A 26,449-nucleotide genomic window follows, 5' to 3' on the forward strand; every position below is an offset into this window, starting at 1 on the left:
AGACAGACACAGGGGGAACTTCCATGATCATTTCCCCATTTTTATAAGAAGCTGATAACTGGCCACTTCTCCCTATTCCCTGAAGTGATCAGAGACCATTAGGAACACCTGAGACCTTCAGGAACATCTTTGCCTGCCCAGAAGTTCCTGCTCTTCTTTACTTACACCTCTTATTCTGTACTGCCACCCTGTTGCCATTACTGCATTTTTATTCCGTTGTGGAAAAAAGCAGAGAGTAACAAGAATCATGATATGAAACTTCTACTGAATGAGTTAAATTTTGACCAGTCATTGAGCTAATCACTTTCATGGATTATCTCATTTTGTCCTTACAGGATTGCAGTGAGGTTAGGTGCTATTATCATCCATAGTTCACACATGAAGAGAAAAAAAATGACAATAGAAGTTGCAATAATGTGCTCAAGTATCAGGAATAGAGTTTGAATCTAGGCAAGTCCATACTTTTAGAGACTCCACACATACAAAATACTTTGAGGACATCAGTGGGACATTGTTATCTTATAGTTGATGAATGTGCTCACCAGGCTTTTGAACAAAACTTTTTGATTATTGGCTTAGAGGCTATATTTGGCTCATAGATGTGAGTCATTTGAGCCTCTGGTATTTTTTTCGAATCAAATCAAGTTTTGTTCTCCATTTCTCTACAACTCCCACCATTCTTCACTGCCCAGTCACTCATTTCAAGTTCATGAGGCTTGCTTTAGAACTTTCAAGATATTCTCATATCTGTCAGTTCATTTGGACTTTGAAATGTTTCTACAAGTAAAGCAAGACAGAAATCAAAATCTCCTCTACAAACAAACAAACAAACAAAGGCTCTGGGAGATTGAGCCTCTCACCCAAGTTCAGATGCCATGCAGAGTTCTGGCTGGAAGTCAATCCCATCCACTCTTACTGCATCCTCATGAGGGGTTCCATCACACAGCTTTGATCATCTTCCCTGCAAAATTCTGAAGAACACAGGCTGCAGAGTGCCAGCTATTAGCTGGAGAGCAAGGACTCTCCAGGGGAAAACATAGCAGAGTCCAACCTCAGATGGCTAGGACCAGGGGACCTCACCTCGCAGCAACCTCCACCCCTCCACCACATCTTAGCAAGGCAAGGAGGGAAGGTAAGTGATGAACACCTGACATGAGGTGAGGAGGGGGCTGTTTACAGGCATTTTCCCACTGTGGCACCATTTCCTGGGGAAGCTGGTTACCCTGGAAAAATCTTAATTCATCCCAAACCCAAACCCCTCACCATCCTTGTGCTGCTCCCCATCTCCATACTTCTTAGTAAAGTAGGAAGTGAGAACGTGCTAGTGTCTGGACTCCCTTTGAACCACTCCTTCAGAATGGAATCTCCATATGCACACCACCCTCTGAAATCTGCTGCGCACTATCGGTAACATGTCTCACTTCTGTACAGCCAAAAAAAGAGGGGAAGGGAAGTTCCAAAGCCTTCCCTAGTTCCCCCAGTTTCTGAACTCATGAGAGGCTGAACTAGTGACCTTGAAGGGTTTGTTTTTAGAAGAGGTGGCCTTGAACAAGGGTTCCCAAATCTGACTGCATGTCAGCTCATCCAGGAGAGCCTTTTCAAAATGCAGATTCCTGGGCCATAACCTGATCTATAAGCAGGCCCTGGGCTCTGCATGCCCACCATCTCTGAAAATGAGTTTTATCCAAAAAGGGTCAAAGCTATGATAGAATCATCTCATCCATGCACAGGAAGATGACACACACAGCCAGAGATGCACAATGGGCATTGTAGTGTGTTAGGCTGTCTCCATCTCTAGGCTCATTTTCAGTGCCAGTATCAAACCCATTCTGGACGGCATTGACTTGCAGCCAAGTGCCAGCCCCTTGGGGATCCAGCTTAGGTCCATAATAGATGGATTTAGAACATCTTAATCCAAAGCTGCTGAGCTTGTGAGGTGGCTCCAAATACCTGAGGACCAGATCCCAGCTTTCTGGGAGAAAGGGCCCAGACATGAAGGCCATGATTTCATTTACTCAAAGCCCAGAGAGGGATACACAGGGTCAGGGATAACCTCATCCACCAAGGAGGACGTCTAGGCATAGGCCCATACCAGGAGAGGGGTACAGGGCAGGAAGTGCATGCTGGTCCTTTCAGAGTTTTTGTTAGAATAGAAACCACAGACTTGGGGACCTGCGGATCTAAGGTTTTGGGCTATGGGACATAGAAATGCCCAAATGTGCCTTTCACCAGCTGTCTGTCCCCATGAGGGCTCTTCTTTGTTAGATGACAACCCTAACAGCAGCTGGATTATAAGACCTAGCCTGGAAGCCTAGGGCTGGGGAGAACTCTCCCTGGAAGCGCAAACAATGAGTGGAAAGATTCTTAGGAGTGAAAATAAAGAGAGTTCCAGAGATGCCCAGGTCCTGGGACAGCTTCTCACCCCTTCCCCACTCCCATACCTGCCTTGCCTCCCTTCTTAACATGCCCACATGACATGCCAAGAGTTCTGTGTGGTCTTTTTTCACTCTGTGTGCTGTTACCACTCTCTTGATCTCAGATCCAGGTCAACTCCCTGCCCAGATCCCCTTGGCCTTGGGCATCAGGACTAAACTTGACTCCCCTACCACTCACAAGGATCAGGGCTATGCTGTTGACTGGTGCTCATTCTCACCAGGGGTCCTGCACTGGCCAAATGCTCCCCCAACCCACAGCCCACCTTCCTTCCTTTCCTTCCTTCTCTCTCCCTGACCAGCCTGCCTGCCCTTGTGAAGAAGGGAAAGAGCACAGGCCTGAGAAATCTCCCTTTCTATTCTTGCAAATACCTCAAGTTCTTGCAACAAACATATATCCAGTTGGTTCTCTACGGGAAACACATTTATCACTTACTTGCTTTGGAAGTCCTCCTTTGCAGTCTTTATGGGCTCTGTTCTGGGTTTGGCAGTCTTGGATTAGTGTCATCTGTTTTGGATTCCCCCCCCCCTTCCAGGAGCAGGATCTTTGCCTTCCACTCATTTTAAGGTATCACATACAAACTTACACTTATTAAATGCTTAAAGTGGAAATGGTTATTGCTCAATTCTCCCCAGAAAGCTGGCCTGAGGCTCCTCAGAAATCCCAAAGGTCCAATCAAGGGCTCTTGAAGCTCCAAGCCAGAGTGGAGCTGGCTCAGCTGCTGGGCTCAGGTACTAGGAGATAGCCTGCCACAGTGCTGCCAGCCTTGGGACTGGCAGCTCCTTCTCTAGGCCTAGTTTGTAGAGAATCTCAGAATTCATGATGTAGGAAGAGGCATATAGAGAGTACAGGGTGGGGGCTTAAGCTGAGAAGGGGGAAAGGAAACCCCAGGACAGGGCAGGAGAGACCAAAGCAGACAGCATCCCTCCTCCCTAGCAGGCAGTCAGGCTAGAAGGAGGGACCAAACTCCAAACCTGTCCATACATAAAATCAATTTCCCCTTCATTTGGGATTCTGCTCAGCCCTCCTTTACGGATTCCCTTCTGACTCCACATTAAACTTTACTACAATACACAGCTTGTAAATGGCATCAAAATCATTTACGACAGCCTTTATGTGTCTTGGTTTAAATAATCAAGGTTTTATTTTACTCTTCTGCAAAACAAAACTCTTGGGGGACAAAGTATGGAAGAGTATGGGACCAAGAGGTCGGGGAGACAGGGGAGATGGAGCAGGAAACAGATGCAACAGACAGTGGTGTAGACATGAGTTCCAACCATGCAGTGCAGCCCTGTCTTGCTCTCTAGGCCACATGTTGAGTACCAACCTTGCTACTGGAGACAACAAATTTATGGTCCTCCAGAGCAGGGGGCCATATTGATGGGGCTCCCACAAGGAGTAGATTTGGGATATGGTCCCCAGCACCCAATATATACTGCCACAGGAAAGAGCCACAAGAATCAGGCTGAAGAAGAGGCCAAGAGGAGAAATCTTGGGGAATGAGGCTTACGTCTCTGTCACCTTAAATTCCTACTTAAGTAGGAACCCAACAGGGTCCCAATGATTCTGGCTCCTCTTTTCCGGCTACTTAGGTCTTTGGTGGCCAGAGCCCTACCCCAAGCTAACACAGAAGTATGTTCTAGATGCTCGCTAGGATCACGGCTCATTGAGTGGAAATCATTCAAGCTTCCAGGCCTCTCACTAAACCTGAAGTGTCAGCAGCCAGTCAGCTTGTTACTTTCTTCAATGAATGCCTTTCTATTTCCTGCAGAGTAAACAACTTGATTCCATTACATGCTGTAAAATATTTACCAAGCGGCCGAGGGGGCTGCTTCTTTCCAGCATGCATGAGGGAAGAAAATGGGGATGGGGCTCTATGCAAACATCAACAGCCCTCACCAGGAGTTTCCAGTTGGTGATGGTTCAACCACAGATGAGTAGACTGGGGAGGGCAGGAGGGAGAACTGAGAGGGGCGATCTGAGAAGATGCAAGAGGCAGACAGACAAGGCCTGCCTGAAAAACTTAGGAATGCCCAATGCACCCTGCATCGGATCCTGGAACAGCAGGAAACTGTAACACCAGAACGATGTTGGGATTGCCTTGACAATGGTACACCATGCTGTTTTTTGCTCGTATCAAGTTCCCGATGATGTAAGACCATAATTCAGGGAAACTGGTTGAGGGGCACATGGGAACTCTATTTTCTTAGCTATTTTTCTATAAATTTAAAATTAATCTAAACTAAAATTTTGTTTTTAAAAACAGTGGTTATATTATGATCCCAGCAACTCAGGAGGTAGAAATAGGAAGATCGCAGTTCAAGACCAGCCCAAGCAAAAGTTAGGAAGATCCTTCTCAAGAACAAGTTGGGTATGGTGGGACACATTTGTAATCCCGGCCACTTGGGAAGTGGAGATATGAGGTCTGCAGTCCAAAGCCAGCCCAGCAAAAGTATGAGATGCTCTCTGAAAAACAAGCTAAAAGCAAAAGACCTGGAGGTGTGACTTGTAGGAGACCACTTGCCTAGCAAGTGCTGAGACTGTGAGTTCAATTCCCAGTACTACCAAAATAACATAAAAATAAAGTGAATACACAGTCTTGCTGAAGGTGAGGGATTCTCCCTCATGCTGGTGGGGTCTGGGGACAGTCTAACACCCCAAGGAAACTTCCTTTTATCAACCTCACCCGAAAGAGAGAGGCAGTAAACCACAGGCAGATCATAACCAAAGAGGAAAAGAACGGTAATGTGGAGAGGGGCGTGTCATTCCCATGGAGACATGTCAAGGGATGGAGCCAGAGATGTTGCACGCCCTTAATGAAGCTGCTTTCTCTGTAAGAAGTCCACTGGGTGGAGGTAATGAAGTAAACCGAATATAATTGGTACCCTTTAGCCTGTTCCAACCCTGCAGATTCCTGACTGTGAGCACACATGGTCACGCCCTTCCTTGGTTCTCTTCTCAGCCAAGGCAGCAGCACTTTCCTAACTGTCTGGGAGAAGTGGGCACAGTGGATGGAGATGGGACACAAGGACAGTGTGACAGGAGTTTATGTGCCACCTGGGCTGGGCTGCAGTACCCAGCATCAGTGTAGGTGTTGCCGTTAAGGCCTTTTTCAGATGTCATTAACATGTACAATCAGTAGATCTGGAGGTAGGCAGACTTCATCCAATCAGTTAAAGGCCTTAAAAGCAAAGACTGAGGGCCCCAACAAGGAAATCTGGCTCAGGACTGCAACACAGAACACAGAACCCTGCCCCTCTTTCCAGCCTATTATCTGCCCTGTGGGTTTCAGATATGCTAACCCTGCCAAATGCTTGAGTCTATGCCTTAAAGTAAACCATGTCTCTTTTTCTCTTTCATCCTGGCCCTTTTTCTCTAAAGAACCCCCACTAATACAAGGAAAGCAGAGGTGAAGAAAAGTCACAGGCAGAGATCTGAAGACCTTTCTCCATTTGCTTCCCTGTTGACATCACCTTTGTACGTTCAGAGACTGTGGCACCTTCCCCAGTGCTGCCATCTCTTCATCACTCAGTCACTGAAATAAAGACTTCATATCGATTATCTTAACAGGATGTCTTTCCCTGCACTCAAAAGTGACAGTAAGTGACAAAGATTTCAGAAACAGCTTAGTGGACATTCCCTTCACTATCTCTCATTTTCAACTCAAAAATAACAACACATCACTCAGCTTCCCACCTCTCACCTTCAGACACGTGTGCCCTTGGCTGACAGAATTTCTTCAGTGATGAGAACAAATGCGCCACCTGCTACCTGTGTGTTGTATGATCCAGCAGCACACAATGGAAGCACCTCATCAGTGCAGACTAGTCCTTCTTAGGTAACCTGTCCACATTTCCCCTGCCATCAAAGAGTAGCCATTCTTGCAACACTGGGTCATTCCTCTATCCATTGTGCTTCCGTGAGCCTAATTTCCTCGCTCTGTGAAGCAAAGTACCTTCACCTCACAGAGACATTAGTGTCTGTTCCAGGTGGTGGATGACATCCCAAAGATCACATTTTAGGTCACCAGATGACACTCTAGAGGTCAAAGAACAGAAGGGAAAGCTGGACACTGTTCAGGGGTTCCTATTACCCATACTTCAGAGGGGTGTGAACAGTTGCTAGTCCCCTAAGGAACTCCAGCTGGAGCATCCTTCCTTCACTCGTCCAGGACCCCCTGCCCCTGTGTCAGTCCTGCCACTCCAGATCTTGTCCACTGCACTGCGGGCTCCACTACTGACCCAGCACGGGCACGTGCTCAGACGGGTGGAAGAGAAATATCACCTGCCACCAACCTTGACTGCAGAGGATGGACAGGAGGCAGGTGCTTTAGAAATTCCAGGGACTCTTTAGGAGCTTGTCTTTTGCCTTCAAATTAGGGTTGCCAGATTTAGCAAATAAAAATACAAGACACTCAATTAAATTTGAATTTCAGATCAACTACAAAACATCTCATGCAATTTTTGAGACATGGAGTGAAAAACAAAACATTCATTGTTTCTCTGAAATTCAAATAGAACTGGGGTGCTGTATGTTCTCTGGCATCCCTGCTACAAGGGATAAAGAGACCTGACAATTATGTCAGGCACAAGCAACTGCTTGTTGCCAGCCTTGGGTCAGCTGGTCCTGGATCCCCACAGCTGGGCCACTCACTTAGCCCAAGCCCAATCCTAAGCTGAGGCAGGGGGTTCACCCAGTGCCACAGCCACACAAAGACACAGCAGCAGTTCTCCCAACTGGCCTTCACTTGAAGGCCATTTCTTATACATACATATACTGAGGTTCCATCAAGCACCTCATTGAGGCCTGTGGTCCTACTTGGTAGTATCAGGTCCTTTGCCTGTCCTCTGGACCAATGCTCACACCCAACATTAACAGGTGAGGGATCCTGACTGCCAGGGTGGTCAGCCACTTCCTGTCAGTGGATCTGAGAATAAGTACAACTATAATCCTTGAACCCTGTTCTTTTTGCAGGGGCAAACTGGTCCATTAGCACCTGCAGCTGGGGAGATTCTTCTTGAACCCGTTTTTCCCACATGCTCTGACCTACTCTCCTGATCTACCCATTTCCATCTTTCATAGCTGCAGGTCAGATCTTAGCCAAGCCTGATTGCTGAGTAAGACCAGTCTTCAAAATAAGCCTCACAGAAACAGAAATAGGGACCATAACACACCAGGAAGCCCATTGCTCCCCTAAGTCACCTGTTCCACTTGTGGCTTGATTCCCAGAGCTTCCCAGCACCACTAAGAAATGGTGTCCTATCTCCATTACCAGCCATGCCTCAAGGCACTGTTGCTTCCTAGCAGCTTGGTCCAAACACTGCTACGCTTCAGACTGGACTGGCTTCTTAGCAATCCCAGTACCCCTGCTTTCTAACAGGAGACACATCAGGGCATTAATACTTTATTAAGACTAAACCTTTCCTTCTCATGCCAGTTTTTAAACCATAGTGTTCAAGGGACCAGCAAATCCACCCAAGGCTGACAAGAGCCCTCTTGACTTCTCTACAAGTTCTTACCCCCTTTGAGCTCTTTCCATTGTTTGGTAAGAACCTCACTACAGTGGAGTCATGCAAAGACCAAAGAAAGTAAAAATCCACGCAGTTCACCCATGCCTCTTTTGTGCCAGGCATGGTTCAGTGAGGACCAGCGTGTGCCAGGCACTGTATTACACTCTGTGCCTACGAGGACAGCAAGTCAGTCAGTGTCCTGCCAAGGAGGCCATACATTATTTAGGAAGAGAGACAAGCAAACTGTCCACATCAAGGAAATGTGATGAATATTTTGATCACCTGGAGTGAGGTATCTGTTTAATGACTGGATTTTCTTTTTTTAACAAATGGTTTGGTCTAAGGCAGAAGTCACGTTAACACATGTGGAGTTATTTTGACCATCCTGTCAATGTGACCACAGATAATCTTGGCATGGCTTGCTCCTTCTTGTCATTCCAGTCTTGTCTTAAATGTCCCCTCCTCTGAGAAGCTTTCCCCGATGGCCTGATCCAGGGTGGCCCTGTCACTCTCCATCCCATCAGCCTGTCTTATTGTTATAATGGCATTTAGCAGTGTCTGGCCTTTTCTTGTTTGTTCATCTGTCCTCAGCTTAGAGCAGATTCTTGTCTGTCTCCTTCAACACTTACCCCCGCCCAGTACCCAGCACAGTGCCTACTCCACCTGTTTGCTTCACAAATGAATGAAGTGAAAGAACAGCAATCCTGGGGCTCCCAACCTCCAGGGGCCCTTAAATGTCATAATAGGGTACTGCAAACTATGTTTAATATATTCGAGAACCTAACAGGCTTCATTTGTTTGCTTATCCTTGATAAAGCCCCATAGGAGAGATAAAATGTCACATCTCTTTGCCTTGGACTAGAATGAGATCAACTCAGTATTACTGGTTCCCATGCTAATCAGAAACTCTAATTAGTAAACAGATTTGGGTTATTAAAAGTAGAAAAACAAAAGCATCATGACATCAGAGCCATTTATTTAATGGATAACATCTTGCGAGGCAGGAGACCATGAAGTAAAATATAGAGCACAAAAAGGTCTTCCTGGTAGAAGACAGCCTAAGAATACCTCCTGGTTTTCTGGGTGGCCAGACTAAGGTTCAAAGCCCTATGGACCACAGCAGAAAACCCACACTAGAGTTCAGCCTACTGAATTGTCTGAGCAAAGGAGAATGAGACTTGGCCATAAAAATATTGCTCATAAAAGAAATCATGCTCTGGAAAAGGAGTAATTTCAATGAAAGCTGAAATTATTATTCACAGCACAGATACCATGTATCTTCAGGCTCACTGCTATCAAATGGATCATCCTTCTAACACTGGCAATCTTCAGAAGGGCTAATGAAAATTTGGAAAGTGTAAACCCATCAGTGAGGCACCAGCATACTGCTTTTCATTTATTCTAAAATGTAAAAAACACCATAAACGACACAAGCACTTATCTCTGTGGAAGCTCTGACCTTTGGACAGCACTTTAAATGCCTGAATTAAAGGTGCCAAATAAAACCCAGCCTTGTCATTTCACTTGATCAAATGACTAGCCTTTGGAATGCAAAGCTTCAGGGTCAAAACAGAACAGCCCAGGTCAGCTGAGACTCCAGCTGCCAAGGCCAAAGGGGCCATTATGCCATTATCTGATCTCTGAGCCCTGGCATGGCTCTGCCCCCAAGCTCTGATCCAAGCATGGCACTGGGGCCTCTTGTCATAATGAGAGGGCTTTGAGCAGGTGCAGCACAAAAGGGACAGGCTCCCCACTGGCCAGCCCCTGGCATAGATTCCTAGAGTGGATACCTGAAGGGTTCGAAACAGTGGATCTGTCACTTCTGCTTTCCAGGGAAGCAGAGGGAAGACCATACTTGTACAGTGACCAGCTGCTTTATTTCTCTTATGAAAAGTGGCCCAGCCAGAGAGGGCAGCAAGAGTCATAGCCCAGCCTGAAACCAGGACCTCTATTTCTGCTACACAGGCTGAGAAGAGACCTGGACGGCCCCATACACCAAGACTCTCCTCACTTGCATCCTTTCAATCTAACCAGAGTGCAATTTGGTTTAGAAATCAGATGTGCTATTGAAAATTCAATTAAAATTCTGAACATGGGGTCAAATTAGACACTTCAAGGGCACGGACAATCTACAGTAGTGACTCTGGCTCACTGTTGAGCCAGTGTGCCCCAACCGCCCAAGGAGCTCACGATGTGCAGATACCCAGGCCCTCCTCCCAAAGTTCTGATTCCACAGGTCTGAAGGTAGGGTCCTGGGAATCTGTACTTCAGTGAGCTTCCCAAGTGAGTGCAGGGAAGGTAGGTGTTGGGGGCTCACAGGTGATAATCTGGTTTAGCTGTGTCTATTGCGTATGTTCAGATTCATCTGTCAGCTCTTCTGTCTCAAGACGCTTGTCTTAGAAGTTCAACTATGAGAAAGGATCAGTGTATATCTCAGTAAGTCAGGAGCGGAGAAAGCCTAAACCACCCTCAGACACTCCTGGAGCTTGAGTCAGGGGCCTTGACTTCAGCCCCTATGACCCAGATTCCTGAGGTACCTCTGCCATAACCTGGCACCTGAGATTGCAAGTCGGCATACATCTGGAGGGTCCAAGTCACCCAGCCCAGATTTTGAGCCATTGGGGTGTATGTATGTGTGTTGTATGTGTGATATGCAGAAGCCAATACCCCCCCTTTCCAGAATAACACTCATAAAAGCATAAAATAAAATGCACAGCACTAGGAAACTAAAGGAAACATATGAAACTAAAATATGGTTTTACAAAATATTTTTTAAACTTGTGATATAATAATTTATAGTGTTTCTTCATTAATGCACTAAACAAGACCTAGCCATGGGCCAAATAGTTACTACAATTTTGAGGTAGTGACAATATGGAAAAAGAAAACTCTCAAAATACCTACAAGAGGGAACTAGGCTACTCAGGAGGAAGAAGTAGTTGGATCTCAGTCCAAGGCCAGCCCCTGTAAAAGTACAAGATCCTATCTGAAAAACTAAGTAAAGCAAAAAAGGGATAAGGGTATGGCTCAAGTCGTAGAGTGCTTGCCAAGCACACAGAAGGTTCTGAGTTCAAACCCTAGTACCAGAAAAAAAAAATACCTGTAACAGGTACTGAGAGTGTGGCTCAGTGCTAGAGTGCTTGTCTAGCATGTGCGAGGCCTGGATTTGATTCTAGCACCACAAATAGAATAAAAGGATGGAACTGGAAATCATGTGAGTGAGATAAGCCAAGCTCAGAATGACAAATATGTTTTCTCTCATATGTGGAACCTAGACCTAAAAAAATAATAGCAATAATAATATGACATGATTACCAAAGGGGAAGTGCTGGCCGGGGTTGAGGCGGGGGAACCAGTTGGGGGAGAAAGAGAATGGAAAGGGTAATAGGGTATGAAATTAGCATAATGAAACTCCCTGAAAATTGTTTAAAAGAGAAGGAGGAGGGATGGAGGACAAGAAGGGTGTGAATTTGATCAAAGTATACATATGCATGTATGGAAATATCACAATGAAACTCCTTTGTACAATTAATATGTGCTAAATAAAAAATAAAGTTGCGTATGATTTCAGTGTAGCTAGTAAGGCCTAACTAGTCCAGCCCTAAGTTGATTTAAAAAAAAAATACATACAGGATCTGTAGTGGGTAAGGGTAAAGCCAGGGCCACACTTGGACATCTGACTTCACTGTTGAGGCACCAAGCCTAGTTCCAGGACCAAACAAGAGGCAATGGCCCTTTTCATCGTCACCAGAGAGAACATGATTGGTACTTCACTTTGTGTGCTCCTTCAGCCTTGTGTCCTCACTGGACAACTACACTGCTCCTGAGAGCCAGTGGGAAGCAATGGTCAACTTGGTGAGATGACTGAGCCCTGACTTTCATGGCAGGCACCAGAGTTTGCATCCTGGCTAGGCTCACTTGCCCCCCTCCATGTCTCTGACCTCTTCCACCAGTTCTGCAACCCAGAAGCCCAACTAGCTCCTGCCATTTAGTTTAGTTCAGCCATTTGCAGGCACTGGCAGAAGACCTGAGAAGGGAGGAGAGAAAGGCTGAGGAGTTAATTCCCTGATTCTTTCTGGTAGTCAGCGTCTCTCCTTCTCCTGAGAGCCAGAAAAGGCATCAAAGAGATAAAGTCATCTGACTACTAGTCACTGAGTGTTTGTGACTTGGTTATGTAATTTAGTTTAAATAATTTCAGTTAAATACTCAGAGATAAATGTCTTTTGTTTGAATACAAGTTTGAAGGTTGAAATCTTATCCTCTTTATTTCCTAGGGAGAAACAGTTTCTTAATCTTCTTTTGTTTTTTTTTTTATTTTTATTTATTTATTTTTTTAGCATTGGTTTTAAAGGGACAAGTAACCAGCCTGGTAGCTTCGTGGTCCTCCTCACCCATCCTGCATTAGTGAGAAAAAAAAGAAAAAAGAAAAAATGGTGTTAATTCTCCTTGAATTTCAGGCTGGGTGTGATGGCTCGAGCCTATAATCCTAGCTTATGCAGGAGAGAGATACTGGGAGGATCACAACTCAAGGCCAAAATGGGCAAACAGCTGTGAGACCCAATCTCACCCAGTAAAAGCTAGGCATAGTGGTGCATGCCTGTCATCCTAGTCATGTAAGAAGCCCAAATAGGAGAACCACAGTCCAGACTAGCCTGGACATAAAGACCCTCTCTCAAAAATAACCCAATCAAAAAAGGCTGGGGACATGGCTCAAGGGGTAGACTGCCTTGCCTAGTAAGCTCAAGACCCTGAGTTCAAACCCCAATAATGTACAAAGAAAAGAAAAGGCATCACAGCCTGTTTCTACTTTGAACAGAAAAGTTAATTTACCTATCCTCAAATGTTTCTTGTACTGAATAAATACTATCAGAAATTCAACAGAACATATGATTTATTGATAATGCCTGCTATGACCTAAATGTTTGTGTCCCCTCAGAATTTCAGTGTAGAAACCCTAACCCCCAAGGTGATAGTATTAGAAGTGGAGCCTTTGGGGGTGATTAGGTAATAAGGGTGTGGTCCTCATGAATAGAATTAGTGCCTTTATAATGGGGGCATCAGAGAGACCCCTTCCCGCTTCCACCATGTGAGGATACAGCAAAAAGATGCCATGTATAAGCCAGAAAGTGAGCCCTTCCCAGACACTTACTCTGCCTTGATCTTGGACTTCTCAGCCTCCAGAAATGTGAGACAATTTTCTATTGTCTACAAGCCACCCTGTTTATGGTCCTTTGTCATCACAGCTTGAACAGATGAACACAATACCACATTATAGTTCCTCTATCCTCCCAATGGGAATTCCTGGCTCTCTTTAAATACTCAGTATTGACACCATCCCAAGCCCCTCCCCTCCCAGCCTTCTCATGTCATTAATTTCTACCATGTCCCTGAGAAGATGTTATTAGCTGTACTTCACAAGTGAGGAAGCCATAGGCAAAATGGTTAAAAGGCTTGCCCAAGTGTAAAGAGGAGACCAGCCAGGATCAGAATCAAGGTGGCTTCAGGTCAGGGATTTTTCTACCATGCTGGGCAGAATCTCTCAGACCACCCAGCATCCCTAGTTTTCTCTGTCCACAAGAAGCAAGTCAGTCCAGTCTCCACTTTGCCAACAAACTACTTAGATAACAGCCATGCACATAAGCCTGCTACCAAGGACTTCCTGCAGATCAGGCCCTATTTGAATTAAATAGGACCAGCGTGATACAAGTCCCACTCCTACCAGAGAGAAAGTCCTTCAGTTGAGGGAAAGAACTGATTATATACTCCTGAGCCTAACAGGGGAAAGCAAATCCATTCCGAATAAATTGAATCAGCCTTCACAGAGCACAAGGAACCTGTTCATAAAACATTTGCTAACCATTAACTACAGTCCTGCGATTAAATGCTGTTAATAGCAGCTCCTCTGAACTATGCCTCGCCAGTCTAGCTGCACCTTTAATGGGCTAGCTGCTGTCAACATGACACCCGGGGCCCAGGCACAGCACAGCTGGGGCGATGTGTTTAAGCTAAACAGCTCTCTTGATTAGTTCCGCTGCTTGGGACCCAGCAGGTCACTTCTCTCCAAGGGAAGCTGGTGTGAGCCCTGGAGACAGCCAATTCTACAGAACCACCTGGTTCTGTCATATGGCCCAGTGTCCCTCCACCCAGTCATAACTTTTCTAGGGCACGCCTAGGACATGGTGGGGTCCTTCATCCTACTGCTCCCAGGACTGATGGAGCTGCTGTCTTCCAGAAGGCTTCTAAAGGAAGGCAGGCTTCATCTGGCTTGTCTGCATTCCTTCTGACCTTCTTTTCCCTTTCCTTTTTAATGGTTGGGATTTCTCTGCTGTCATTCAAGCCATTTCCTGATTGCTTATCCATACCCAGTGATCATTCATGATCCCTACATGATGTCCCAGCTGGGTGACCCTCAAACTCAATATGTCTGCAATCCATTCCTTTTCACCTAACCCCAAATTCAGTAGCAAGTTCCTTTCTCATCCAGTTTCCTTAACCAGAAGTGTGGCTTCTTCCTTAATTTCTCTTTCCCGACCATCATGTCCATGATGGACTTATTGACTCTACTTTCAAATGTCTCTTCTTCTCTTCCATATTAAAATGAAACCAACCCATCTTAGTCTAGGCGTCCATCATTATTCCCTCAGACAAATGAGTCCCCCCTTTCTCCTCATTCCAATGTGCATAATATAAAATACCACCAGGAGCCTGCAATCCCAGCACTGGCTGAGACCGAAGGATTGTGAGTTTGAGGCCAGCATGGGTTATATAGTGAGACTGACTCAAACAACCTAGATAGGTAGGTAGGTAAATAGATAGATAAAAAAAAAAAAAAAATACCATCAGGGTGGTTTTCCAAATCCTGGACAATGACCATAAATTTCCCCTCCTAAAAACAAACTGCATCCTGTAGCCCAGAGGCCTTTCCCATTTGGGCCCCAGACTCTCTGCCCACTCTCACCTCTAGCTATTTTTTCCCAACAAACCCAATACTCCAAGTATCCCAGACTACTATGCAATCTTCAGTAGGAAAAACTGAGGCAGACAAAGCATGTTTAGAGAGTGGTTCTTGCTAGTCCCCCTATCCAGAATGTTCTTTCTCTTACTTCTTATCCTTAAAGCCTGGTTCCCTGACCTTTCAGAATAAACACATTGCAACCCGCTCTTTTCTGTGCCTCTTTCCTGAGAACCATCCCTGTACCTTATAACCCTGTCACCTGCCCCCAGTTGCCTGCTGTTGCCACCCTCACTGCCCCCAGTCCTTGAAGACACACTCAGAGTTTACATTTATTCATACCCCAGCACTTATTACAGTGCCTAAAACTAGATGGCTTCAATAAGTTCTTGGAAATGATTTGAATTTCTGCCTGATGGAACCAAAGTTTGTGTCTGGATGGAAAATGATTCAAGAAGACAACTCTATAGGAGAGCACTTCCAAAAATGAGGATTTTGTTTTCATCTGACCCCTGTTGGGCAGAGTCTCCTTTTACAGCAGGCAAGAGAGAAGGAATGGCAAGGGTCACACCTGGCTCCACAAAACTCTAACTAATGTCTTATCTAGACTGGTGGGTAGTGGCACTCTCCCCCAGACAAACAGCTACAAATGCTTGGAGTTGATAGGAAAGGAGACTGAAAATCAACAGGGTACAAATTTACTGTTGTGTTCGTGTGTGTGTGAGGGCACAAATTAAGCATAAAGGAATATCTCTGCCCATGCAGCTTTCACTGACTCCTTGGGGAACCTAACCACTGGCACAAAACAAAGAATAAGATAAGATGGTAAATTTCAAGAATATTGGATCTAGAGACAGCCTCTGAGATCAACTTCACCTACGCTTTCCAGACCTCCTTCAGACTCCCGGATTCTATGGGGATTCTATAGTGGTGCAGAGAGCAGACTGAAGTGTAACATCTGTCTCCAACCCTGTCCCAAACCCTGGTCTCCTAAAACTAGAGAGGCTCCATTTTTAGCTGATTCATATCTGGAACTTAAACAGAACTCAAAAGATTCTACTGGGAGACATATTTGCAAATTAATGGTTATTCTAATTCCCTCAGGTTATTCAACTGACTTACAGAACAGCCAAGACTGACTGTGTACTTGTCAAAACCTATGTACAAAGAACACTGATCTCTGTTAGGCACACAAATCTCACCAGACATGACTATACCCAGAGCCCCTCAGCCAGAAGGAGCTGGCAGCCAGAGCTCCCCAGTCGAATACCACTGCCCACTATAGCTTCTCAGACATGGGTCTGCTGATGGGGGAAGGTGAGAGGGCTGGGGAAGAAGGACTAAGTGTTTTTTTTAAAAACTGCATAGCCAGGTCCTCTCCCAGGAATAACTTTTCCTTCATCTGTATTGATCTCCAGAATAAACAAGGGTGGGAAGGAAGAGAGTGGTGAGAAACTGTTAGCACATTCAAAGTGATTTGTCTCCTCTTCACTGCCAGCAGATTAAGCGCTCACACTTTAAAGCTGGCTGCTGTCCTTAGAAAACAGAGAGTGGGGGATGAGGGAGTGGCTGGAAGCAAGTCCCCAACAAACCTCTCCTCTCCAGATTGTCCCAGAAGGCCTCCTAGCTCCAGACTCCCACAGAACACCTGGTCTTTGCATCCATTCCAGCCCATTATGGTCCACTCCTTCATTTTATTATTCTAATTACATAGGGATGCCTTAAGTCAGGGCCTTGAGGGCAGAGATGTGTGATGTTTTAACTCTTTCCTCATCCTCCCCCTTCCTCTCTCCTCTCTCATGTGGCTGAGATGACAGTGGGCAAAGCACTGCTGTGAGTCTATCGGAATCCCTCCCCTGCATATCATGGTGGTGTGAACTTGGGTGGATCATTGACACTGAGCTCTATTCTCTGCATCAGAAAAATGGGAAGAACACTTTTCAGAGAGGGCTAAGAATTAAGGTAGACTAGAGGCAATTAATGAAATGCACAGATCAGTGCCTGGCAAACAGATACAGGCAAGATACAGGATACCAGGCAGGGTGAGTGAGGACCAGAAAGAGGCCAGGGTGGGCAAAAGCTGCTGCATACCTGCCAGCCTCGCCAACCCAGGCCTCAGGTCATAAGTTGGCCCCATTCACCATATCACACTGAAAACCTTACATGTAAATTGAAGCACTGTAGAAGGAATCACATTCAAATTGTGCTGTGGAGCTCAATGCTTTAAGAAGAACTGAAAACACTTGAACAAATTCTCCCCAGGATGTTCATCAAGTCCTGGGTGTCTGACATAGCCTCCCTGAACATCCAGGGAGAATGAAAAACCAGGCAGAAGGCAGGCAGGTTCCAGCTTCAACACCTCTGTGCCTTGTAACTTACCTACATATCCCCACAGATCCCCTGAAAACTCAACCCATGGGAAGGCAGTAGAGCGCAGTAACAAAAGCACAGATTTTTCCAATCAAGATTTGAATTCCTGCCCCATCCTCGGCCTGGATGTGCAACATAGGACAAATGCTTCAACTTCTCTGAATCTCACTCACTGGGATGACTTGTAGGAGAAATGAGATAACAGCTTCAGATGCCCAGAGCACGATGGCAGGGTCCTTTCCATGATTCTGATTCCCTTTTTTGCCTCATGAAGGTTCCATTCTGCATAAGCCCACAGCTAGAGGCTCTGTATCAGTTCTCAGCTGAGCTGAAGCAGCACTGAGGAGGGAGATGCAGGAAGAATTCATAGCACCTCCCCAGCTGTAAAGGGCCTGGGAACCTGTCAGAAGCCAGAGGCAGGAGGCTGTGATCTGACAGTGGCCATTCCTCACAGGCTCTGCCTGAGGACTCCCTGTGGCTATGAGAGAGGACAGGGGTAGCGTCCAGCCACCCTGAAAGGTCTTGGATTGCTTGTGAAAGAGAAATAAGGGGCTTATTTATGTCATGCAGGCTGAGCAAGCAGGGAGGGGGTCACACAGGGAAGCCTTTAATGAGACCTCTTCCCCTCAGAAATGCTGACAGGAATTGGACATGAAGCACTCCTCAGACCAAACACCATCATCCCCAGGATGCCAGAGGAGAGATAAAACTGGCTGCAAATATTGGCTGCTGCACAGAGCTGCACCTATCCCACAGGCCCAGCTATAGGTGTGCAGGAGCTGACAGCCAGAGGCTGCTACCTATTCAGTGACACACAGTGACAGTCTCCATCCCAGTTGGGCTGTCCTCAGGACTAGAAAGGAAAACTCTAGTCAGAATGGTAAGCTATGCTGGCTGAGGAAAACCCTGTCCTCAGGCCCTGTAAGACTCACTTCACCAGCACCCCTGCCCAGAGGCATGGTTCTTCTCAGCAACCCCAGTGACACAGAGGACCGGCCACAGACTTTGCCTCAGCCCAGGAGCCTTTCAAACTCTGCCCTGTACTCCTGGCCTTGTCATCCCTCAGTGGCTACATTATCTGTTCGGTCACCTCAGCTAGCCCAGCCCTCTCACCCAATCACCAGGCCTCCCTGTCCTCAGTGTCCTGTGGGAGAGGCCAGGGTGGGGAATGCATGGGAGACTCCCTTCAGATCCATCACTCTGTGCTGAGGGGACAGCAGCAGGGACCTCCCACCTTCCAACCTCAGTGGGTGCAGGAGTGAAGGCCACATCCCCATGGGGAAAAAGGGGAGATAGGAACCCTCCTGACACCCCAGAGAAGCCCTGAAGGTCATGGTGGGTGGGGAAGTACAAGAACTACCAAAAGACAGGCTTGCTGAGTGGAACCCCAGTACTTCACAGACAGTGGAGCAGTATCCTCTTCGGAGCAGGTTTAGGACAGGTAGATCCCACACTCAGGAAAGCAAGATGCACTCAGATGATTGTGTTGTGAAATGTACCAGGGTCTCCACCTCTGCCCCTCTGGCTCTGTCAGCAAGAGTGCTCTCCATGCCTCAGTTTACTCAGTGTCAAAGGCAGACTGAGGAGTAGGAGACTTCTAATGCAATAAAGAGAGTCCTTCCTGTGGACCATGCTCTGCTTTCACTACGATCATCTCATTTGATTATCACTGAAATTCCCCGGGATGCGCCTGCCTTGACCCATTTTTCAGACAAGGACTGAGGCTCAGAGGTACTTGCTTACTGTCACCCAATGGCTGAGGCAACCAAGCAGTCTGGGCACTCAGTGTTGCTGCTCCTGTGATCTGAGACCAGGAAGGAAGCAGGAGAAAGGCTGCAGACATGACCCCATGATTCTGGAATCTGCTCTTCTTTCTGGGGGTATTGATTCTCCCTCTCTGTGCCTAAACCAAGCTCAGGAGCCTTCACTTCCCCACCCCCTTCCAGATAGATCCTCATCCTGCCCCAAGAAAGAGAGTGCCCAGACAGGAGTTCCAAGTCCACTCCCCAAAACAGAAGCTCTGGTCAGGACAGCAGGGCTCAGTTCAGCAGGTGCCATGTTCTGGATACTTCTGGGGGGTGCGGGGGAAATAAGGCAACACACCAAGAGGTCTATAACTAATGGCCAACTCCCTCTGAACAGTAACAAAAGGTGAAAGCTACCCTGTTCTTTCTCTAAGTTCCAACCCCCAAAGTATACAGCTAGACTCAGGGCAGGGACAGTATTCCTGAACACAGCTGTTCACCAGAGGCCCCACAGCCAAGTACAACATGAACAGTGATGCTGTATTTTTCACTATAAAACAGAAACAACTGAAATGTCCATCACTGGGTGAATGGTTGAGTGAAAGTGTTATAGTCATACAATGGAATATTATTTGCCAATGAAAATGCGTGAAATACTAACTCATGCTACGACAAGGGAGAGTCTTGAAAACATTATGCTAAGTGAATGAAGCCAGTCAAAAGACCACATACAAGTTTGTTTATTTGAAGAGTCCAGAAGAGGCATGGAGACAGAAAATAGATTAATAGCTTCCTACAGCTGGCTGGGAACCTGGAGAGTGTGTGCTAATGGGTGCAGGTTTTCTTCCAGAGGGAGTAAGATGTTCTATAGTCTAATTATGGTGATGGTTGCACAACCCCAGGAATATACAAAAACCACTGATCTGTACATTTTATATAGGTGGAGTTTATGGTATTTGAGTTGTATCTCAATAAAGCAATTTTTTAAAAATAAGACAATGCAGTCATCATTGTCTTTATCTTCCTTTCTGGAGAGGGACAGGAAGAAGGTAAACTTCTCAGAAATAACATTAAACAATGTCGTTGTTATTTACAAGGCCACCCATAGAAGGTGACCAGGGCTGTGTTTATTAGAGTGTATTTGTCTGCAGACATAGTAGATAGCACATCTGCCCTCTAATCCTCAGATTTTATCATTTACCACATCTTTTGCTTGCAGTCCCTCCTTTATTCTTCACAGTAATTCCTTTATTATACCCCTTTTATAAACCAAGAGAAGACGTTAAATGCACATGGCCAGGGGACAACAAATGGTGAGCACAACGCTGAGATCTGAACACAGGCAGCCTGGGTCCAGATACCTCCTCTTAGCCCTGGCCTTGGCAGAGCTCACCTGAGGCCATCCGGGATGGCACCCACTGGCACAGCAGGGCCCAAGCCTCCTGGAAACTGACACCTGGCAGGAAAAGCTGATCTCACAACAGGAAGATGTCTTCCTCTTTTGGAGAGGCCCTGGGCAGTGACGAGATGGATTTCCTTTTAAATGACTGTCCACCGCTGTGTGTGATAGCTCTTTGGTTTTATCTAATCCTGCTCAGTTCATGTTAGTGTTGTCATTTGTCTCCCCCATCTGGATGGGGTGATGGACTTTCTGGCTCAGTGAGAGCAGGCGCAGTGACAGGGAGGAGAGAAATGTACTCAGCTGGCCCAAACCCAGGTGAAAGAAAGGAGAACAGCTTAATCCTCTGACAGCAGTGCCACAACTGTCTCTCCACTCACTCATCCCAGTCCCACAAAGCATCCTCCAAACACCTCTGGTGGAGAGGAACAAGCTGAAAGCCACCACCTGAGTGAAGTCCCAGGGAGCCCTGCTCTGCTATGGCAGTACACACAGTCAAATCCAAAGGCCAAGGCCTTCTTCTTGTAGTTAACCTGGGGCTGCTCCACTGAGGCTGCTCCACCATCACTTATTCCCCAGGTACCTGTCATAAAGTCGGTGAGGGCACTTATTAGCACAGCGCTACCAGCTTCCTTGAACTTGAAAAAATGAAAGTAGAACCAGGGTCAACCTAATTCCAGGAATCTGCCCCCAACATTTCTGAGCTGCTCCCCAGCCCCTCCTTAGAGGTCGCCCTCTAAGTTTCCTGAAAAGAGCCCATAAGCAAACCTGCAAGATCAATCTGGGTGTCATAAAGGGGACCATTTAAGTTCCAACATTTTTCTGCAAGGAATCTAGAAATGACAGCACATCCAGGCCTCTTCCCAGGCTGAGGGGCATGACTCCTAGGCGACCTCCTGCCTGGAAGTCCATCTTCTTCCACCTGACCATTTTACCCTGAACTCAAACAAACTTGGAGCTAAGCTCCAAAAATCCCTGTGACTCATCCATTTTCTACCAGCCCTAAAAACGCTCCGCAGCAATTTATCAGTGTGCTAGAGACAAGGCAGCTGACAGCCACGAGCCAGTGCAGCCGAAACAACAAGGGCAGGGCTGTGAGCCACACATCTAATTTTAATTTGAAATCCTACATCTTCAAGTCTCAATCTGTTTCAGGTTCACCCAAATATGAGTGCATAGGCAAATGCCTACATCACTGTGTTAGCGGGATGATCCAACATCCTTTATCCAATTGCACAAATGCAAATTTGGAAGTTGGGTAACCAGATATTTAAGGGATGCTGAGAGGCATGGGCACTGTTCTTGTTTGTAGGAGCAGTAAGGGCCATGTGTCCTTTATAGCAGACAGCTACTAGGGCCTCCTTGAACTTGGAAAAATGGAAATAGAACCAGGGTCAACCAAGGATGTACCCATCATTAGTCTGTGTTCTCTCTGGACTTAACCTTTTCCAGCTAGTTCTTGAATGACGTCCAGAGGACACCAGAACATTCAGAGAACAAGAGAGAGCCACTGGCTTTGAGGAGAGAAATTTGGATTGATCTCCAGGGTGGACAGAGAAGCTTTTTCCAAAGCTAGTGTCAGGTACCACCATGTCCTTCACTGAAGCCAGTCTAGCTCCTTCCCTGCCCACCCAGGAAGGAGGGGGTACACCACCAGACCCCAGGTGTCCAGGCTCTATACTAACACTCGCCAGCCTCTGCCTCTCCTGATTACCTGTTTCACTCTCTCCCAGGAATCTGTCTCAAGGTTTTCGAGCTATACCCTGGATGTATGCCTCCTTTCCCTCCTTTCCTCTCGCCCCAACCATCCTCTGACTTCTGGTATCTCTCTGTTCCTGCAGACCTTGCAGTGGGTCTCTAGGCTCTAGGACAGGACTGACTACAGAATTTATAGGACCCAGTGAAAAATGAAAATTCAAGCTACTTGTTCAAAAATCACTAAGCATTTCAAGACGAGAGCACAGCATGAAACTAAGAACACAGCCCTGTGCCATAGCACGGTCACACAGCCGGGACAATGCCCTAGAACTGGAGATGCTGACTTAGCCACCATTAGTAGGGATGGCACCCAGGGAGCTGCAAGGCTGTGGTGGAGACCAGCCACTATGTGCAAGAGAAAAAAGAAGACAGAATGGGCGAGGGCTAGAAAGGGGTGGAAGATGATACAGCTATGTGGGGAAGAACACAGGAAAACATGGAAAGCCTGGGGCAGAAAGGCTTCTTAATCACTTGTCTGCCCTTCATTCAAGCCCTGTGTTCTCCACACATAGTGTGGCAAATTGGCTTTTGCTCTTGAACAGTTGAGCCCTGCTACATAAACAAGATCCAGGTAAGAAAGGAAACACCAAAGTTCAAGGGAGAAACCAGAACTGCAAAGGCCAGGTGGTCTTTCCAGGGAAGCTCCCTCTCCCACTTGCTTGAGTGATGGCAGCAAATGGTCACCCAGGAAGAGTTTTTGAGGGCTTCTGATCTGAAACCAAACAGCTCTGGCTCTAACCAGCTGTGCTACCCTGGGAGAGATATGCATTCACTCTGTGTTCCAGGGTCTTCATCTGCAGAACAGGAATCTTAATAGGACTCACTCCATGGGGTTTTCAGGAGGCTCAGATAACACCAAGAATTCTGCCCCATGCCTGGCATGTTTCATGTGCCCAAAACATTCACAAACATGGAACTTATTTGCAGCACGCCATCTACATTCCCCTACATTGTTCTAATTATATTATGGTGGAGAAAACCAAATATGACTTTGTCCTCATAGAGACTGCAATCTAGTGGATAGACAGATAAATTAATTATCTGTACTGTGAAGAAAAACAGATCTGGGGACTAGAGGGGTAGGTGAGAGCAGTATGTGAAGTAGGAAGTCACCTCTGAATAAAATAAAAAGTGAGAACCAGGACTTGCCACTGCCTAGAATAAAGACATCTGCAAAGACCCTGAGATGGGATGTGCTGTTCGTCAAGCACTGGCCAATGGGTCAAGGGCACAGAGAGTGAAGGAAAGACCAGGAAGAAATGGTGGTGGGGGATGGCCACTCCCACTTATCCTTAGAGGCCTGGTGAGGACTGTGCATTTTATTTGTGACAAATGGCCACTATAGGGTTGTGAGTCGGGGTTGATCTAATTCACATTTAAAGCATAAATAGTCTCCATGGGCAAAAGGCAGAAGAGATACCAGTTAGACCATTAGGACAGTCCAGAGGAGAGATAACAGGGGTTTGGACATGGCTGTTCCTTACCACCCAGGGCCCTCTGCCTTGCCTTTGGCTGGCTACCTATCTACCTGCATTTTGTCTGGGCCTTAAGTTCTCTGTGCATAATAACAATCAGTTGGAATTTATATTGCCAACAGCTGCCTGAATGTTGATGACTTGGAAGAAGTCAATGTGGAGGAGGAATGTCTCCGACCCACAGGGGAAGTAGATAATAGAAGGCTGAAGGTCACTGCAAGAGAGGACACAGGTCTCAAGATGTTCAGCTGACAGCACCAGATAGAGAACACAGCCTGCTGAGTCAGCTATGCAACCCTGAGGAGTCACCTGAACCCCAGAGCTCAGCTTCCTCATCTGTAAAATGGAGCCAACGAGACAGGCACAGGGAACATTTGTAATAGTACAGAGCAGAGCTGGGCACACAGCAGAGCTGGGCACATAGCAGGGGTTCCTTTTATTGTCCTCATGTGTCTTCCACATGCAAATGTGTCTCACACATCTTTGAGCCTCCATCCACCTAAAAGCCACTCTTGAAAGGTTTGTTGATTGATCTGGAAATAATCAGAAACAATCTCTGAATCCTGGAGAGCAGGGTTTTTAAAAGTGCTTCTCAGAATGCCTGTCACAGCTGGATATCACAGCTCTTCCCAGAAACAGAGAACAGCCAGGAGAGCTTCTGCTGGCCCATGCCCAAGCCTGAGAGCGACAGCATGTTTACAAGAGCTATTAGGGACTGCTCCTCATATGCTTTCAGGATGATTTACTCCGCCAGGACTGGCAGGCCACTCCTTTTCCTTTCACTGTTGAATTGATTATTGAATCACAAATATTCCATTTGAATAACATGAACTCACTTCAAGGAAGGCAGATGTTTGAATGTCGATGCTGGACTCGGCACCCTGGCAGGTTCTACGGATACAGGCATAAGTTGGGGAGAGGAATCTTTTGAAAGCCCCTTACAATAACTGCCACAGCCTCAAGACTCTCAGAGTGGGGCCTGGATCTAGTTTTTCAGCAGAGAATTGTCCAAGCTGAGCACTGTACCTACTCTTGAATGAATGACCCCACCAATCCATCTGCCTGGCCAGATGCTACCTGAACTCCAGCAGACCCAGGTCACAAACAGCCCTGAAATCCACTATGCACAAAGAATAGCTGGAAGAGCAGGAAAAGAGAGCTGGTGAGGAACCAGGGTTGTGATGCTGCCCACATTATACATAGAGAGCTATCCTGCTCAACACTCATTCCTCCCATTTATTGAGCACCATTACAGTCAGGTGTCTCACTGGAAGGCTACCTTTTGAAGGCTTTTATGTCTACGAAATAAACTGAAAGTAGATAAGTTAACAAGAGAAAAGGTATACAAATGTATCCTGTGCACAGGGTCATGCCCTGAAGGAAAAAGTGAAGGTCCCAAAAACTAGTGAGCTCTAGAAACTTATACAAACCTCTTCCTAAGAGGGGAAGGGGGAATTAGGTAATTTAGAGGACAGTAGTCAGTTTGGGGAAAGCCAAACAGGCCTGCAGAACAGCTGAGAGAGCCTGGGGCTGGTGTAAACCTCTGGTCTCCTCACCTGTGATCCCATTGCCCTTCTTAGGTAAATGAGATTCCCTGGGAGGTATGCTTGGCAGGTGAGCTCCTTTTGGAGGATCCATCTTCAGGCAGATCAGGGAAGCTTGGAGCAAGCCTCTGCCTACATCTGCTGTTCTTCAAATGTCCTCAGTTCAAGCAATCACTATACTCAAGCACCACGCTTTGAGCTGGCATTTCCTGAACTTCCTCAGCACAATACTAACCAGTCTCGGAGGCCAATTATGTTAGTCACATTTCCTGTGTGAGAAAAACAGAATTCAGAGAAGTCCACTGATTGTCTCAGAAGCATTTGGCTAAAGGACAGGTAAGAATGAACACCCAGGCTCCATCCACAGCTCCACACCTCAGAAACAACTCTGCTCCTGTGACACCCTGTCTCCACTCCTCTTCTTAGCCTATCATCCTCACGAGATCTCCTTCCTGGGAGTAGCCTGTGGATCTGCCAACAATGGCAGGGGACAGGTCCTACCTATAAAGATGACCACTGTAAGAAGAGGGTGTAATAAGCACCACTGAAGTATTGTCACAAAAGCAAAAGGAGTCTGAGAGGGGGAAAGGGTTATACATACTCTTACAGTCACAACACACACATATATAGTCGCCTCGAGAAACTCATAATCTATTTGAGAAAATCGGAAACTATGAATTATGCAATAGTAGTGTGTCACTGATTTAGACACTGAGAACCAGAGGTAGGGAACTATATGATTTATCATCCAAACAGGAACACTTTTAAGAATGAAAAGAGGTCCAGCTCTGGAACAACAGATGTAAGCTAAGACTGGCCAAGATGAACAGGGAGGTAAGGTCACTGCAGGTTGAAGTTCACAAACCCCAGCTAAAGTTATGCACACTCAGCTTTCAAGTAACTTATCCAGGTGCTGAATTTTACACAACACCGCTCCATCCCTGGTTACAACAGCATGAATCATAGAAGTTGAAGGGAAAGATTTTTACTATTGCTATTTGTATTAATATAGTAATAATCCTTACATTGTAGTTTCTGTGTATTAGATACTGTGAAAATGTGCTAAGCTTTTACAAACATCATCCCACTTGATTTTCACAGTGATAAGAGGTGGGCATTATTAGACCCATTTTACAGATGAGTAAAACAGGTACAAAGAGTTTGGCAAAGTGAGACACCCAAGGTCACGAAGGTGAGTTTTCAAACCCAGGATGATCTGACTTTAAAAGGGTCTCATCTTAATTAAAAGCTGCAGGTTTTCCC

At 46.3% G+C, this 26,449-nt stretch overlaps 1 protein-coding gene across 6 annotated transcripts in view; it reads right to left on the bottom strand.

Moving 5' to 3' along the window:
* Galnt14 (polypeptide N-acetylgalactosaminyltransferase 14) overlaps nucleotides 1–26,449 on the bottom strand; it is a 210,108-nt gene that overhangs the window by 126,558 nt on the left and 57,101 nt on the right. The gene's annotated exons all lie outside the window — the stretch shown is intronic.

The sequence above is a fragment of the Castor canadensis genome, chromosome 12 (assembly GCF_047511655.1).
Source record: "Castor canadensis chromosome 12, mCasCan1.hap1v2, whole genome shotgun sequence".
Taxonomy (NCBI): Eukaryota; Metazoa; Chordata; class Mammalia; order Rodentia; family Castoridae; genus Castor; species Castor canadensis.